Source organism: Mesocricetus auratus, unplaced genomic scaffold (genome assembly GCF_017639785.1).
Source record: "Mesocricetus auratus isolate SY011 unplaced genomic scaffold, BCM_Maur_2.0 Super-Scaffold_6723, whole genome shotgun sequence".
Classification (NCBI taxonomy): domain Eukaryota; kingdom Metazoa; phylum Chordata; class Mammalia; order Rodentia; family Cricetidae; genus Mesocricetus; species Mesocricetus auratus.
Window position 1 is genome coordinate 171693 of NW_024429183.1, and position 16487 is coordinate 188179.

The window sequence follows — 16487 nt, forward strand, 5'->3', positions numbered from 1 at the left end:
GGTGGCTCCTGAATCGCGCAGGGGCAGATGGGCAGGGCTGCGCGTAAATCCGCCTACCTTCTTCCGGGCGCTGGCTCCACCCCAGCCCTAACTCCTCCCGCTTCCGGTTTTATGCTTGGATGACTGGATGTTACGTCAGCATCCTCATGACAGCTGTTGCGGTGGGCAAAACTTGGTACTTTGAGGTAAACTGTCTAAGATGTAGACAGCATTGCTGAGCCTCCTCAACAGTCTCCCCACACCAGGGACAACATTTTTAAAGGAACGGCTCTCAGAATTGTTGGGTAGACGGAGTCCAGAAAAGAGCTCAAGGTTAGTTGTGAACAGGCAGTGGCTTCTTGGCTCCCCTCTGTTAGGTTTAAGAATGTGCATTTGTCTTGTGAGGAACTAAAGATCCAGTACATGCAGATCTTTGATCCAACTTCAACTAATTCATCACTCCTGCAAGAATAACATGCCTATGCCCATCTCTCCGCTGAGCTGTTACTCTTGATGAAGTAACCAGAAGTCTATCAATTACCTAGCAAAGTAACTGGTGGGCATTCAACATTAATTCTGTCTTGCTTCCGTGTGTTTGTAGCTAATATCATGTGTCACAGACATTTGGTTAAAAAAAAGCATGTAAGTAAAATTTAAATCAGTTAAGAAATTAGTTTTTAGCCAGGCATGGTGGCACTCAGAAGGCAGAGGCAGGTGAATTTCTGTGAGTGTGAGGCCAGGCTAGTTTACAACTTGAGTTCCAGTCATAGCTACACAGTGAGACCATATCTCAAAAATGAAACAAAGCAAAACAAAATCAATTTGTTAAATGCCTTGTAAAGTTCTTAAGATAACTAAATAATCCCTTTGGGTCTTTTCCTAAATGTTGCTTTTAGTGAGGTCAAGTCTTTGTACTTCTAAAATTTACAGACATCTCCAGCATTTGCTTTACATCCTTTTATTTTTTTCTATGTAGTACCATCTGAAGTACTATATGCTTAGTTACTTCATTCATTCACTAGTCTTCCCCAGAGATATCTCGTTAGAGCAAGGTTTCTTTAATAGCAAAAGGAGAGTGGAGAATCAGTGTGAGAACTGAGCTGTTTTCCATTTGTTCCTACTGTGTGGACATTTCTTGTTTTCTTTTTGTGTGTGTGCAGTTCTGTTTATCGTTTGGAGATTTTCTTGCTGCTTGGCTCTTCCACTAGTTTTATCTTGTCTCTGTGTGTGTGTGTGTGTGTGTGTGTGTGTGTGTGTGTGTGTGTGTGTGCTGTCCCTCAAATCAACACTGCTTCCATTTACTTTGATGAGTCTTACAGTTATATTTCTGGCTTAGATATTTCTCCTCAAGCTCAGGCCAACACACACAACTCCAACGTATCTCCTGGGTGTGTGCCAAGAAAAACTGCCATGGACCAAGGTCGACACTGAACTCGTTATCTTCTCCTCATTGTGTGTTTTTATCTTGACTTCCTTCATAATGAGTAACATTAACACCCATTTAATTTCCTTCCCCTCACTCCCACATCCTCTCAGTTCTCACAGTTCCAGCATGCCTGAAATCACTTATTCAGTGTTTATCTGTGAGCTCAATACCATGTCAGCTGCGCAACAGGAACCCTGCCTTTAGTTTCTTCTCACCTCATTATAATACTGCAGCCAAGTGAATTCTTTTAAATGCTGACTTAAGACATCCCGTTATCACTTCAGCTTCATCTGTTGATATTCTTCATCTGTGCCTTGAGTTTTCTATTCCAGTCAAACAGAAAAGGTATTCTCAGTGATCAGGAGCCTTGTGCACAGTTCTTCTGACTGGAGGAGTGCTTGTCCTGGCCCCTTCCCCCTCCACACAGTCACACAGCTCCTTCACATTCCCCCTCTTCAGTCTCTTTCCCTGGATTATTCCTTCCCTCCACCCCCGGCAGGGCTGTGTTACCTGCTTCTCTGAGAAATTCTGCTAGTGTCCTGTGTTCTTGTGGCAGTATGTATCCCACAGTATTGCAATTGTGTTGAACTGTCTGTTTGTGCTTCTTTTCTGTGTGTGTGTGTGTGTGTGTGAGAGAGAGAGAGAGAGAGAGAGAGAGAGAGAGAGAGAGAGAGAGAGAGAGAGAGAGAGAGAGAACATGAGTGCCGAGGGTGTAAGAGAGTCCAGCTCTTCTGAAGCTGGAGTGACAGGCAGCTGAGAGCCACCCAGCATGGTTACTGGCAACTATACTTGGATGCTCTGGGAGAGCAGCAAGGGCTCCAGCCCCACAACATTTGCTTCTTAAAAGCAGAGTTACATGATGTCCGCTCATTATTTTGTCTTCAGCACTTAATGCAATCTTTGCTCTGAAGAACTTGCTTTTAAAAGTTTCCTCCCTCCTTCCCTTCCATCCTTTCTCCCTTTTGTAGTTCTTGGGAGATCTCCGGTCTCATTTGTGTCAAACTATTTGTTGATAAAAAAAATCTCAAACCGACCCCAAGGATTTGAAACAATATAGTTTCCTTACCTGTTATTAGAATAGAAATGTCCACACGGTAGGAACAAATGGAAAACAGCTCAATTCTCACACTGATTCTTCACTCTCCTTTTGCTATTAAAGAAACCTTGCTCTAACGAGATATCTCTGGGGAAGACTAGTGAATGAATGAAGTAACTAAGCATATAGTACTTCAGAAAATGGTGCTACATAGAAAAAAATAAAGGGATGTATAGCAAATGCTGGAGCTATCTGTAAATTTTAGAAATACAGACAAAGACTTGACCTCACTAAAAGCAACATTTAGGAAACGACAAGCTTGGCTGAGTACAGCATTGACTCCTAATCGAAGGGGTTGGTGCTTTATGTTAAGGGTAGTGTTAGTATCCAAAGTTTTAGACATCAGAGGTACAAGTAAAATATAATCTTTTAATGGAAAAAGGTGTGTACACAGCCAGAACTAGGGAGACAGAGGAATAAAGGCATAGGAACCTCATAGGAAGTTGTCTAGAAGCCCCATATTGTAGGGTGGGGCTGCTGGCAATAAGGGGATGCCTATAAAAAATGGGAATATTGTTCCATGGCCAGTGAAGAAGAGAGAAAAAAAGGAAGACTGAGATACCAAATGTTTTTCCAGTGTTTCCCATCTTAGTGCCACTGATAAGAAAGAAAATTCAAGAAAGAAGTCAGCAGGAAATGAGTTAGGTTTACATCACTAAATTTTATGTGAAAGTTAACTTTGGAGGCAAATTTTTCAGGACTTTTTTAGCGCTATGATTCTAAAATTCAGGGCAGCATTTTTTGGTTTTTGGTTTTGTTTTAATAACATTGTATGTATTCTTTGAAATTTTACATATGAATAAAGTGTGGGTTTTTTTTTATAACCCACTGAGTCCAGTCAGTGCACAGATATGGGGCCTTTCCCTGGGGCATGGGCAATGTGCCAGCAACAGCCCTGAAAAAAGTTGACCTTTCCTCACCCAGCAGCCAACAGTCCAATAGCTCCTCCGGAGCTTACAGGCAGGATAGTGTTCTGAACGGAGCTGCTGTATTAGGTCCCAATGGACCAACTAAAAATCAAGATGGAGTCACTCCTGCTGAAATTGCATGCCCTAAGCAGAAACTAGTAAGTATTCAACAGTATGAGGAGTCCAGCTCAGAGGACAGCCAGCTTCCCAAGCAGGCTAGCTTAACTGAGCATGATCAGGAAGTTTCCTTACCCTTGTCCTTACATAAAAAATTAGCCCAAAGTAGCCCAATGTCTGCGTGTCTCTCTGTCCTCACTTCATGGGTCAGATAACTCTGAAGTCAGTAGTTGCCTCTTGTCTGTTTGTGCTTTGCAGCCCAACCTGCACACTTCAGCTTAGCCCATCCACATACTTACTCCGCCAAAGCAAACAAAGCAAAAGTTACCTATTCTAACACTGAAAATAAGCCCAGTTAAAAGTTTAGACAAAGTTGTGGTTTTCGTCCTTTCATGATAGGCAGCAAAACAAAAAACAAAAGGAAGGAAGGAAATAAAAGTGCCATGGACCTCTCCAACAGGGTATGGGGGTCCCTGGGATGAGGGTTCTCAAAGATAAGGTAGGTAAGGATTTGGCGGTGACAAACAGAAACAAGCACGGGGCAGTTTGAATCTGAGTGAATTTTGCAGTTCTCAAGCAAGCCTTTTTATAATGAAAACAAATATCATCTCAGGGGGTGTTTTCAGTGAAGCAATACCCAAGTGACATCATTGTTACAGGCACAGACATACAACTTATCCAACAACAGATCAGAAAATCATTCAGACCTAACCACCTATTTCTAAGATCAGGTTATCAGGTTAATAGATTGTTATGGTCAGTTATTGTTTGATATCTGTTACCTAGTTTTTGTGAGTCTTTGAAATACTAAGCTATTTTAACTTTTCTTATTAAAAAGCTTTTATTGAAAAGCTTTCTTTACCAAACATTAAAACCACTCTCGATCACACATGTGCCGTCATATGAAATTTTATTGTTGGGAAAGTTTTTATCAATACTATTACTATTTACTTATGTGACTGGCATGAATGATTCGAAATGCGCTGGTTTTCCTGGAGACCAGGTCATGGTCAGTGACCACATCTCAGGAGACGGTTCTCATTTATATCTTGTTTGAGATGTCAGCATAGACTTTCAGAAACATCTTGTTAATGAGAGAAGAATAGAAGAAAAGAGATTGCCATGAGAACTACAGCTCAGTATTTTTCTCCGACTGAGAGTTCCACAATGGTTTCCAGGAGACCTCCCTTCTTTTGAAGTTATCACCTCAGTCTGTGAAACTTGTCACACAGAATGTGCTGGATTTGGTATGGCAGAAAAGAAAGAAAACAGAGCTGAGGGATGATTTGCCCTTGATGGTTTGCTTCTCTGGGGCGCACCATTGTCTTTGAATAACTGGAAAAGAGGCAGGTTCATCTGCATCCTTTGGACATGATTGATTGATCTGTACCCTAGCGTAGTGTTTCCCACTACCTTCTGAAGCTATTATCTGCTGACAGTGTGAAAACTCTACCAGTATTCCTTCCCTGTCCTCCTTTTCCTGCTCCCTTGTCTTTCTGCTCTCCTCTTTTCTTCTCTCTCTCTTCCCTTACGCCTCCTTGTTTTGGGATGAGACTCAAATCCAGAACCTCATGGGCACTAGCCAAACACTGTTACAATAAAAATTTCTCTTCATGCCACATGCTAATTGTAATGTGTGACGTTCTACAGAAGACAAACTATTAAGACAGAAAAAAGACTGGGAAGGGCTGGAAAGTGGGCTTGGCAGTTAAGAATGCCTGCTGCTCAACCATGAGGACCATAGTTTGGATCTCTGACCTATATCCAGTGGCTCAAAACTTCCTATAACTAGAACTCCCCAGGGATCCAAAGCCCTCTTGTGGCCTCTGTGGGCAGGCACATTCTCACCCCCTCCCACCCCCACCACCCTCACCACCCTCACCCCCCACTTCTCAGAACATGATGCACACACATAAACAAAAATAAATAAAATTGTTTTCGTACAGAGGGCGTTAGGGCAGTGAAGTGAGTATAGTGCAGAGGGCGTTAGGGCAGTGAAGCTCTTGCGTGTTACGGAAACAGTGACACATGATTGAAGGGGATATGTTTTAGATAAAAACTGAATGTTTCTACATTTCTACTTTGATTGGCTGTTGCACTTGTTAAATGCTTCTTTTGCTTTGGTTGGTATGACATGTTCCTGCTAATACAATGTATTACATGGGCTGATTTTCCCCAGTGTTCCAATTTTGCATCCCTAGATAAGGCACAGTTACCATCAAGTTACTGGGTTTCTTTATTTGTTTATTCTTAGTAAATTCAGTTTACTAGTATTTTCTTGACTTAATATACATTTTAATGAATATTGATTCTAACTTTCTCCGGCTTTGTTGGTTTTTTCTTGTTGTTGTTGTTGTTTTAGTTTTAGTATCAGGATAATGATGACTTAATAAGCTAAATTGTAGGATGTCCTTCTATTTTTTGAAAGGTTCTAGAAAAATGGCCTACACACATTACTCTTAATTCTTTCCTAAATATTCATAAAATTCACCAGTATATATATAAATTTGGGTGAACTTGTTATTCATGTTGTTCTTTAGAAATTTAGTAAAATTGAAGTTATTCCTTTTTGTTAGTCTTCATAAAATTCATCAGTAAAACTTGAAATTTCTAAAAATTTCTTATTGAGAATTCATACATAAATCCAATGTGTTTTGATCAAATGAACCCTTCTTTCTTCCCCAACTTTCCCCCGTTTCCCCCCCTTTACCTACCAATTTTATGTGCTCTCTCTTTAAAAAATAAATGAAGCCCACTTAGTACTTGTATGTGCATGAGTGTAGGGCTACCTAGTGGAACATGGGAAGTCATTCAGGAACTGCATCCTTAAAGAAAACTTTTTCTCCCCCTCCCAGTAGCCATCAGTTGTCAATATCTTCTTGGCTAGGCATGGACTTAATGATCCCCTTCCCTGTATACGCTGAATTGTTTTTCTGGCTTCATCTTGTGTAAGTCTTATGCATGCAGTCCCAAACATTGTCAGTTCATATGTGCAATAACACTGTCATGTCCAGTAAATGTTTGCTGAAGACATCCGGTAACACTGGCTCTTACAGTCTTTCTGCCCTTTATATGATGACCTTTGATCTTTGGGGGAAGGGTATGATACAGATGTCTTATTTGGAGCTAAGTGCTGTTGAAGTAGATAACTCAAACAGTCACATAACAATATTAAATAATTCACTGTTGGCAACTTGGAGTACATCTCTCCAGGAGTCAGTTTAGTGGTTGCTGGTTTTTGTTTTGTTTTTTCATAATTAGACCAGTTCATTCAAACTGTCAGGCTTATATAAATAGAGCAGTTCATTATCCTCTCATTGTGTGAAACATACATAGTGGTTTCTTCTATATCTTTCCTGATACTAGTAAATTGCGAATTTAACCTTTTTCTCTTTGTTCTAGAACTTGTAGTCTTCCCGCCTCAACTTCGTGAGTACTGGGATTGCAGATCTCCCTCCCTCCGTCCTCCCCATTCCTTCATGCTCCTTCCCCTTTCCTCTCTCCCTCCCTCCATCCCTCATTCTGTCCCTCTGTCCCTCCTTCCCTCTCTTTTTATTTGCTATAGGTTTATAAAATATATTGATCTTTTCAAAAAATTATCTTTTGCATTATTGGTTTTCTTTGGTTTTTCAGTTTTCAATTCCACTGATAACTCTTATTATTTCCTGGCTTCTATTTGCTTTGAGATTATTTTATTCTTGTTTTTATGGTTTCATATAAGGAAATTGTTGATGCTAGTTTGGCAGCTTTCTTCTAACATAATCACTATAGTCCAGAAAAAAATTCTTGCTACCCATTAATGCAGTTACACTCCAGGAATTCAAAGTGGTTTATTTTCACTGTGCTTTATTTCAAAAACCTTTTCTTATTTCTCTTAGGATTTCATTTTTGACCTGTGAATTGTATTACTTCAAAACACTTAACTCCCACGCATTCGGAGACTCTTCTACTTTCATTGATGGTTTCTATTTGATTCTTCTTCTATGATTGTATCTACTTTAAACATACTGGGATCTCTTTAGTGGGTTAGTGTGTCTCCGGTGTTGGCAAACACTCCATGTGCACTTGAAAGCAGTGGATACCCTGATTTTGAAGTTCTGTAAATATCTATTTGATCCAGTTGGTGGGTGCTGTTCAGCCCTTTCCTAGCTTTGTTAGTGTTGTGCCTGCTATAAAAAAAGTATTAAAATATCCAAGTATAAATATCTATATCTCCTTTGAATTCTGTCAGCATTTTGAAGCTGCATTGTTAAGCATGTGTAAACATCTTTTGTATTCTTGATTAACTGACACTTTTGTCTTTATGTGGTATTCTTTATTCTTGGTGGTTTTTCTGCTCTGGTATCTATATGAATCATGGGTATTAAAAATCTCTTATGACTGGTTTGTATTATATTGCTATGTTTCTACTCATAATCTTTGATACCCAGGGAAACAGTGTCAGGACTGGCCCATGCTAGTCTCAACCCAGTTATATTGTTAAAGAATCAGCTGTTCACAAAGAGGCTACTTACCCTTTCTCTCCACAAACCCATAGTGAGCCAGCCCAGTACCATATCAGATGTCTTGTCCCACTGCTCTCTACAGTGTGATACAGTGAGCACATATAACCCAGTGTAGCAGGAAGCAGTGGCATTGGCACATCAGAATAGATTTGGGACTGTACCAACCCCTCTTCAACTCAGATGCCTGGCCTTCCTCCATCTGTGTACTGAGGGGTCAGTCCCTCAGAGGTAAAACCAGCTGGCTGGAACATGCTTCCAGGTGTGTTCTCGCCAGCCTTGCTGCCTTGGGGCTGTGTACTGTCCTTCTTTCCTTCTGAGAAAATTCTTAGAAGAACCTGTCTGTGTACCTACTGCTCACACTTCCCTGTTCCAAAGAAGCCTGTGTCCTTGTACTTTAGATCAGGTTCTCCTTGTCCATAAACTGGACTGACTGTGAGTGTGTGTTTTGTTGGTAGAACAATTATCTCATGTTTTATATTTGTATATATCTGCCTCTGTCTCCATTAACATGAAATCATGTTTGGAAACAATATGGTAGATAATGGTAATAATAATAAATCATTTTTGTTCCTTTTTTTGTAATAGATATCAGTTGTTACTTATTACCAAAAGTATGTCTTCTCTCCTGCAACTAGAATACTCTGCTTTTCTTGCAAAACCTCTCCCTCAGTGTCACCTGAGATAAGTTTATCTGCTATTTCACAAATCTTAGAATGACATATTAACATATCACCAAGGCCTAGCTGATAACTCACTCCCCTGGTAAATAATAGTTAAATCTAAGGAAGGGCATACAACTCAATTCCATGGAATGAAATCCTTAAACACTTACTGAAACTTTAAAAAAAGGTGGAGGAGTTTATTTTCCAAGGCATGCCAGCAAATTAAGACAAGCCTGGAGGTATGAGGAACTTTTGTGTTATCACTAGAAAGGACCTGAGTTAGTAAAGACTCCAGAGAGAAGAAAGGAGAGCTAAGAGGTGAAGATAGCAAGCACCTAATGTCCCTTGGGATAAAGCCAGACTCAGATACTCATAGATCCTTCTAGGAGAGGAGTCGGTGTATTATTCCCTTTTACAAGCAATTCGTGAGGTACTTAAAAATACACATCTGAGGAGCATGTGATAACCATTATGAATACCCAGATTTATCAATGAAATAAACATGTTAGATATTTTACTATAAGTCATTTAACACTGAAGACAGGTTAGAGACGCTTGGTGATCACCCCTGACTCTCTTCCTGTCACCCAGATGTGATTGCTATTATATTCAGTGTTTGTTATGTCCGTACACTATGTTATGTATTGTTTCCTACTTATGTATTTTTAAATTTGTCCTACAGAACTTTAAATTTCATGTCATCAAATTAATATATCTTCCTGCAATTTTCCTTTTTCATCCAAGGTTAGGTTTGGGGGTTTTAACTAAGTTGAAAGATTTAGCTCTTTATTCATTTATAGTGCTATATTTTGTGTTCCATAAATCTACATATTCATCTGGTCTTTGGTATTTTTGTAGGCAATCACAGAATTCTATTCTAATACATGGCACTTTGACATGAGGATTGGTTTGATCTGAAAGCGTTTAAAATCAACAGAGGCAGAGGACTTCTTCCCAGAGCTTCTCTTATATGACTAGAAGGAGACACTTTTGAGCAATGAAGACTAAAAAAGAGAAGACTGCTATAAATACCCTTTCCTGGAGAAGCTTTGTGGCCAGGGAGGAAGTGGATAGTCAGAAATTGAGCCACAGTAACCAGCCAAACAACTATGTGACAAGATTCTGTTTGTTTTCTCTACATACTTACCTTCTGATAATTTCATCCCTCAAATCCTAAAGATATCTCTCATCCTTCACCTTTGTACAAACTGAGTGTTCTTTGTCAAGATGTTATAAAAAACAATTTCTAATCACCCCTGAGAGCGTGCCATATGTGTTTTCACATGTGTATGCCTACTCCAGGTGTTAATAAACTCTTTCCCTCTTGATCAGTCTAATACATAGGTCCCTTTGATCAGTCTAATACATAGGTCCTCAGCCTAAGAAATTAAAGGAAGAAAGGTTTTATCACCTCTCTATTTCTAATGCTTTGTTAATTATACTCGAAATATATTGTAAATGGGCTACTCTTACTCTTCGACCAAAGATTCTTGCTCAGTTCATCCAGGAAATCGCTGAAAATTCCCCAGGTATCACTTCCTTCAAGCTGTGTGAAACTCCAGTATCAGAGTCATTCTTAGCTTGGAAATGGTCTCTGGAAGGCTCTCATAAAATGACTGTTAGCCCAGGAAGAACCAAAGATGAATTCATAAATCTGCACAGAGCACGGCATTGTTTTTACTTTGGGTGTCTGTCTCCTAGAGGAAGGCAGGACTCTGGGAGAATAATCAGTGACTGTCTTTATGTGGATGCTGAAGGAAAGAAGCAAACTTCAGATGAAATGTGCCTGGGGAAGGTGTCGGGAATCCAAGGCTGGCATAAAAGCACCAGGGGCCTGAGAGGTTTTAGCACCTTAATATGAAATGACAACCTAATGGAGGCAGCAGTAATCAGACAGACCAGACTTCAAAGCTCCACTCACTTGCTGTGGTCAGAAGCAAGCCATTCAGGTTTTTGAGCCTCGATTTATTCCTTTGTGACATGGAATGAGTTAAAGCTCCCTCGGCATGGTTGGTGGGTTGTGGGGAGCTTGCACGGTGGACAGTCCTCTGGAGGTAGTGGCTCTTACTAGTGTAGTCAGTCCCATCAGTCGTGATTGCTACCAATGGCAGACATTCTTCATGGGTTTTGCTGTTGTTGTTGTTCTGGTTTTGGTTTTTCGAAACAGGGTTTCTTTGTGTAACAGCTCTAACTGTCCTGGAACTCACTCTGTAGACCAGGCTGGTCTCTGCCTCTCAAGTTATGGGAATAAAGACATGCTCCACCAGCGCTGCTGGGCTCCATGACTTTTTTTATGGAAACTTAAGAACTGATTGTTTTGGAATTATCTTGAAGCTGGACTTAATGGAAGAGCTTTACCAGGGATTATGCTTTTTCTAGCAAAGATATTTCTTGAAAGTCTGGAGTGGGAGTAAATCAACAAATGTGATAGCCATTCTATTCTCTACACAGACAAATATGGAGCTAAAATGAATTTAAAGACCAACTAAAACAGAAGACAAAATTTATTGACACCTGAAGAGAAAGGGACATAAAGAAGGGGTAGAATTTAGACACTATCCTTGATGCTATGCATTACTATCATGAAATATCCAATACAGGTTATGATTTAGATCCCAGGTCTTTTTTGGGGGTGCTCAAAGTTTAAGCATCCTAACAAAGTTTCATGACAGGGTCTTCCGTTTGGCAACATGACTGTGGGCAAAAACAGGTATATCTGGGACTGACAACAGAGAGACCCCAGAAGGGGCTGGGGTGGATCCTTTCATAACAACCCTCTTGCAAGAACTAGCAAGAGTTAGGCTGGGAAATATCAAAGGGTTGAGTGAGGCATACCCAGGCCCCAGTGACTAAGACCCTGGATGGTACACTTGAGGGTGCCTAGTGGGACCCTGACCTCTTCCTCCTCTGTATTCCTGGCTTCCATAAGGTGAGGATGCCCTGCCTCACTCACCACATCCCCCAAAGTAATAGGCTTGTTAATGGAGCTTAAGAGTTGAATGGCTCCCTGCTCAACCAGATTGAAGCTGGTGGAAGGAAATAGATTTATTAAGGGCTGCCTTGGAGAAAACAGGAGAGACTTTTTCATCAAAACTGCCACCTCCGGGGCTTTCAGTGTGGAAAGAGCCATGCTAGGAGGGACCAATTAAACAGAGAGGTGGCAAGGAAGAAATCGGTGTGCTGGGCAAGGAGATGCTCCTCATTCAGAGGGATGTGCTCTCTCTTCCCTAGCAGGCACACTGCAATGGATTTGGCCTCCTGTGGCTAGTTAACTAAAACCTAGGAAGACTTTCTTTCTTAGTACAAATGATTAGGGAGAGGCCAAGGTAAAAAATGAGGAGGGGTGTCAAGGGACAGCTTCAATTGAACTCTTACAAGCCAGACAGTATTAGATGACACCTCTGAAACCTCAGGCCAAAATAAGCCTTCCCTTCTGGGTTGATCTGGGGTACCTTGTCAAGGGGATGGACTGCCGACTAACAGAACCAGCAAACAATTAGAGGTTCTTCAGTGACTGGGAAAGAACTCCACCTGAAACTGATGGGCGGTGCAGGAGACAGACTGATATTAAGAAACCCCAGACTTCTCTCTTTCCCTCTCAAACCTCTAATCGACAATATTAACACAGCAGCTGCATTTCCAATGACCAGAGTGCAGACTAATATAAGCAATTGCGCCTCGTGTATAACCTTTTTATTTTGACATCAGGTCTCATTATATAAACCAGGGTGGGCTGGAGCTGCTACTAGATGCAACAGTTGTAAAACTGTATTACTCAGCACAAGGAGCTTCATAATTAAAAGTGTTACACTGACTGGTAAAGGGACAGAGATGTCTGGCACACTCATAAGATTCTATTTCTCATTCTGGATGCTGGTTACACAAGTATTTCCAGTTAATAAAAGTTAATAGCTATATATTTGTGAATTGTCTGTTTTTCAGTGTGTATTTTATGTTTCAGTATTTGAAAACTTAAAAGATTATATTGCTTTGCAATTTCTTTAAGATGTTTGTGGAAGTTGGTTATGGAATCTTATCAGTGGAAAAACAACTCTCTATACTGAATTCTAGTTACAGAGCCTTGGAAAACTTATGAAGACAGTGAGAGAGAGAGAGAGAGAGAGAGAGAGAGAGAGAGAGAGAGAGAGAGAGAGAGAGAGAGAGAGAAATCGCACTTCAGAGCTATATGAGTGAGAGCAGATAGCTTCCTATCTGGAAAAATTGTTGAACCGGCCTTCAAATGTGCCAGCATGAAGAGAGCATGGCAAGCTACTCCCCTGCCCTCTAAGTCCTAAAGGGGAAAGGACTCAGGGATCATGGAAGAGGAAGAGTTACCGAGAAAGGAGGTGGATGAAACTGATGGTGGTGGATTTGAGCCCAGGAGCAAGATGCTCAGAACTGAGAACACGTGGAAGAAAATGCATGTCTCTAGTGAAGTTGTATGCAGCTGTAAATAACAATGAAATCTTGCCATTCATCAGCCCCCAACTTTTTCCGAAAGTTAACTGGAGTTCCATGGGAACTAAATCAATTTCTTCCTAGTGCCATATCTGCAATGACAACCAGTAATACACACTAGTTCCCACCTCTAAAAGCCAGACACCAGACATTGATGCAGTCACACTGAGGATCTAGTTCCACATGAAGCTTCAGGAGGTCCCCAAACAATATATGCTGCAATGTGGTAGTTTATGGATGAACTCTTAACTAATAAAACAGAAAAAGCACAACTGTGGCCTAAAAATGACTTGGGATCTTACAATATGCATACTTCTGACACACAGATAGTTGACTGTTGCTTTCACCTGTAAGGGTGTGGGATGAAGAGCAGTAAATCCCCAAGTCAGATGAGCAGAGCTAACTCCCTGGAGAAAAGTGTTTCTTCTATAAAAGCAGGGACAGTGATTCCATGGACAAATCTGCTGGGGGCAAAGTGAGAATGTATTTGAAGTAAGACTTTTGACAGATAATAGGTAGTAAATACCCAATATATTTTTTCTTCTTTCTCCTCCACAGTATTGAATACAGAAATATTTTATATTTTATAAATTATCAAGTGTTATCAAATATTGCCACATTCCTGCATAGCCATGCCCTTTCAAAATCAAATGGAACATTTTTGAACAGTAAATTAAATGAGTAACTTGTATACAGTGCTTTTTAACCAAAAGCAGCATTGTCTCTCAAGGATCCTTCAGCAAAGTCTGAAGACAGTTTGTGCCATCACTGCTTGTGGAACAATTCTGGCATCTCTGAGTGGAGGCCAGGATTCTGCTAAGCATCCTACAATGATCAGGATAGTTTTCCACAACAAAGACATATCCCAACTCAAGTGTTCCCTTGGAGCTCTTTGGTGGTAAGACAAGCTAGTCTGGTCACCCTTGGTTGCAGCTCTGTGAAGTGCCAACGCATATATTAATGGCCTTCAGCTTCAAAGACTCCCCTCCATAGCCTGGAAAGTCTCAAAAGGGAAATGAAAAATCCCCTTCAACTGTGACCTTGAGCTCACCTTTTCATGTGTTCAGATCAGCAGCCTTTTATGGCAACAAAAGACGTGTTTTCTCCCCTGGAAAGGCCTAGAAAGTGTCTCTTGCTAGACAATCATATCCACACTTCATTCAAAGATACATTATGTTTTACAAAATATTACCATCTGGAAGACCTGTTCAGTCCTGCTGCTCTCAAGAAACACCAAGTAAACCAAATTGCACAGCACTCAACTCACCCAGGACTCAATAGGTGCTACTCTGTAAAAAAGGAGGTTGTTTCAGAGTAAGAGTCCTCCTTCATACTAGCCCTGTATCTTAATTTTAAAAGCCATAGTAAGAGAACTCAGAGCTAATGGAAAGACTGCTTAGAAATGTTTCTGTTCCCACACAATGGTCAGAACATTTTCCCAGTTATGAATCTAACGGAGGGTGTGGTTAGTAAAGTGTGTGAACCAAGCCACTCGTATTTTCCTATTTAGCTTCTTCATCTCCCACTGTGCCTCCTACCACTGATGATTATAGGGCCACATGATCCAACAACAAGGTTAGAACTGTGTCCACAACAAAGGATGCTGGGAAAACAGGGTGCAATCACCAGCAGACTCATGGTTTGTCTGTGATTTACTGTGTATTTTCACAACTCATTACTTATTTGATCTTTCCAACAACCAAGGGCAAGATACATTTCACCAGTCCTAGTCCCCAGATGAAAAAGAACCGCCCCTAGATCTATAAAGTCTGAAAGTCTCTTTCTATATTGTGCAAGGATGTGTTACAGAACTTTTAAGAATTCTCTATGCTGTAGTACAGAAAAGTCAAGCACAGCATGTGCTACTGTCCCTCCTGTCCTCTGAGTTTGATTCACCTGACTCCATCTCAGGAATATAAAGAGAACTGAACTACTGATCTGGCATGGTGTGACCCACCCACCACAGGGAGGGCACAGCATCCCTCACCAGAGCTCAGCACCTCAGCACCAAGAGTGTCTGCTGAACCGCAGGCTCCTGGTGACTCTGGGGCAGTCATGGTCTTCAGCAGTATACCCACTGGGGAGCTGATCAGACTTCTGTGGTCAGTACCAAGCCCATGGTCACACAGGAGATCTTGGTTTAACTCAGTGGGCCTCAAAACAACAAGGAAAATGTCATGGATGTGGGAAGAGGACTTGTGCAGAGGAGGAGAATAGAATAGGCAGGAGGAAGCTTTGGCAGGGCAGTGAGACTCTTAGTGGTATTTATAACAATCAGAATGAACATTCCATATTCATGAAATTGCCAAAGAACACACTTAACAGAAGTCTAAAATGCCTTTATGAGATTTTTCACTTCCTAGAATATTGTTTTATCACATAATCATCTCGGGTATATTTTTTCACAATCTCTATTTCTTCTTGCCTAATTTCACCTGTTCCTCATATTTAAACCCAACTGCTGCAATATAATATGTTTATCTTCAGGAGGATTAGACAATTGTTCCAAATTAGCCATGTGATGACCAGAAGGCATGCATTTACTCTATTTATGGGTTCAGCTACAGATTCTTCCCAGAAAGGCTCCTCAAGTTCCTTAACTTTATTTTACTCAAGTATTCACTGTCACTATGCTCCCAGAACACACAGATGTTTTTTGCCTGACTAGAACTGTAGAACTGTGTTTGTTCCTGTTAAAGGAAATAATTCTAGTCTCTCTCTCTCTCTCTCTCTCTCTCTCTCTCTCTCTCTCTCTCTCTCTCTGTGTGTGTGTGTGTGTTTTCTCAGCAGTAATTTTAAGTTTTATGTTTGCTTGTCTTTGGAGGAGTTTAAAAGTTGCTCAGATAATTCAGTACTATTTACAGTTAGATTATATATAGCTGTAAAATTACTGCTTGTCTTGTAACTATGCAGGACAAAGCCAAGATTGTATGCCTGCAGCAGCATAGAGCAAGTACATATCTCTAACATCTACAAACACAAAGCAAAGTTAGGCTATCATTCCCTTTCACTTTAGTGCTTTTCACATTAAAGACAGAGAAAGATGCCAAGTGAAGGGATAAGAGTCATTCTCTTCTCCGTAATACAGGAAGGTTCAGTTAGAAGGAAATTCCAGAAATATGTCATCCTAGAATCTTCTACTTCTCAGAGAAAACAGGAAGGTTGTTGTTTCAAGAGTCACTATGGACCACTGAGGGTTCCCCAAGAATGCAACAACAAAGGCAGTTGCTGGGTGAAGATGCTTCCATGCAATCGCACTATAGCATCGAAATCCTTGTCCAGGTTTGAACTATGTAGAAAGACTTCTCTTCTTATAACTGAGTGCATATTTTCTCA

At 40.7% G+C, this 16487-nt stretch overlaps 1 long non-coding RNA gene across 1 annotated transcript; it reads left to right on the forward strand.

Moving 5' to 3' along the window:
- The first annotated feature begins 5 nt into the window (after positions 1-5).
- Positions 6-12608, forward strand: LOC121135790. Its single transcript, XR_005872906.1, has 2 exons — positions 6-312; positions 9552-12608. It is a non-coding gene; the product is annotated as an uncharacterized LOC121135790 (long non-coding RNA).
- The last annotated feature ends 3879 nt before the right edge of the window (positions 12609-16487 follow it).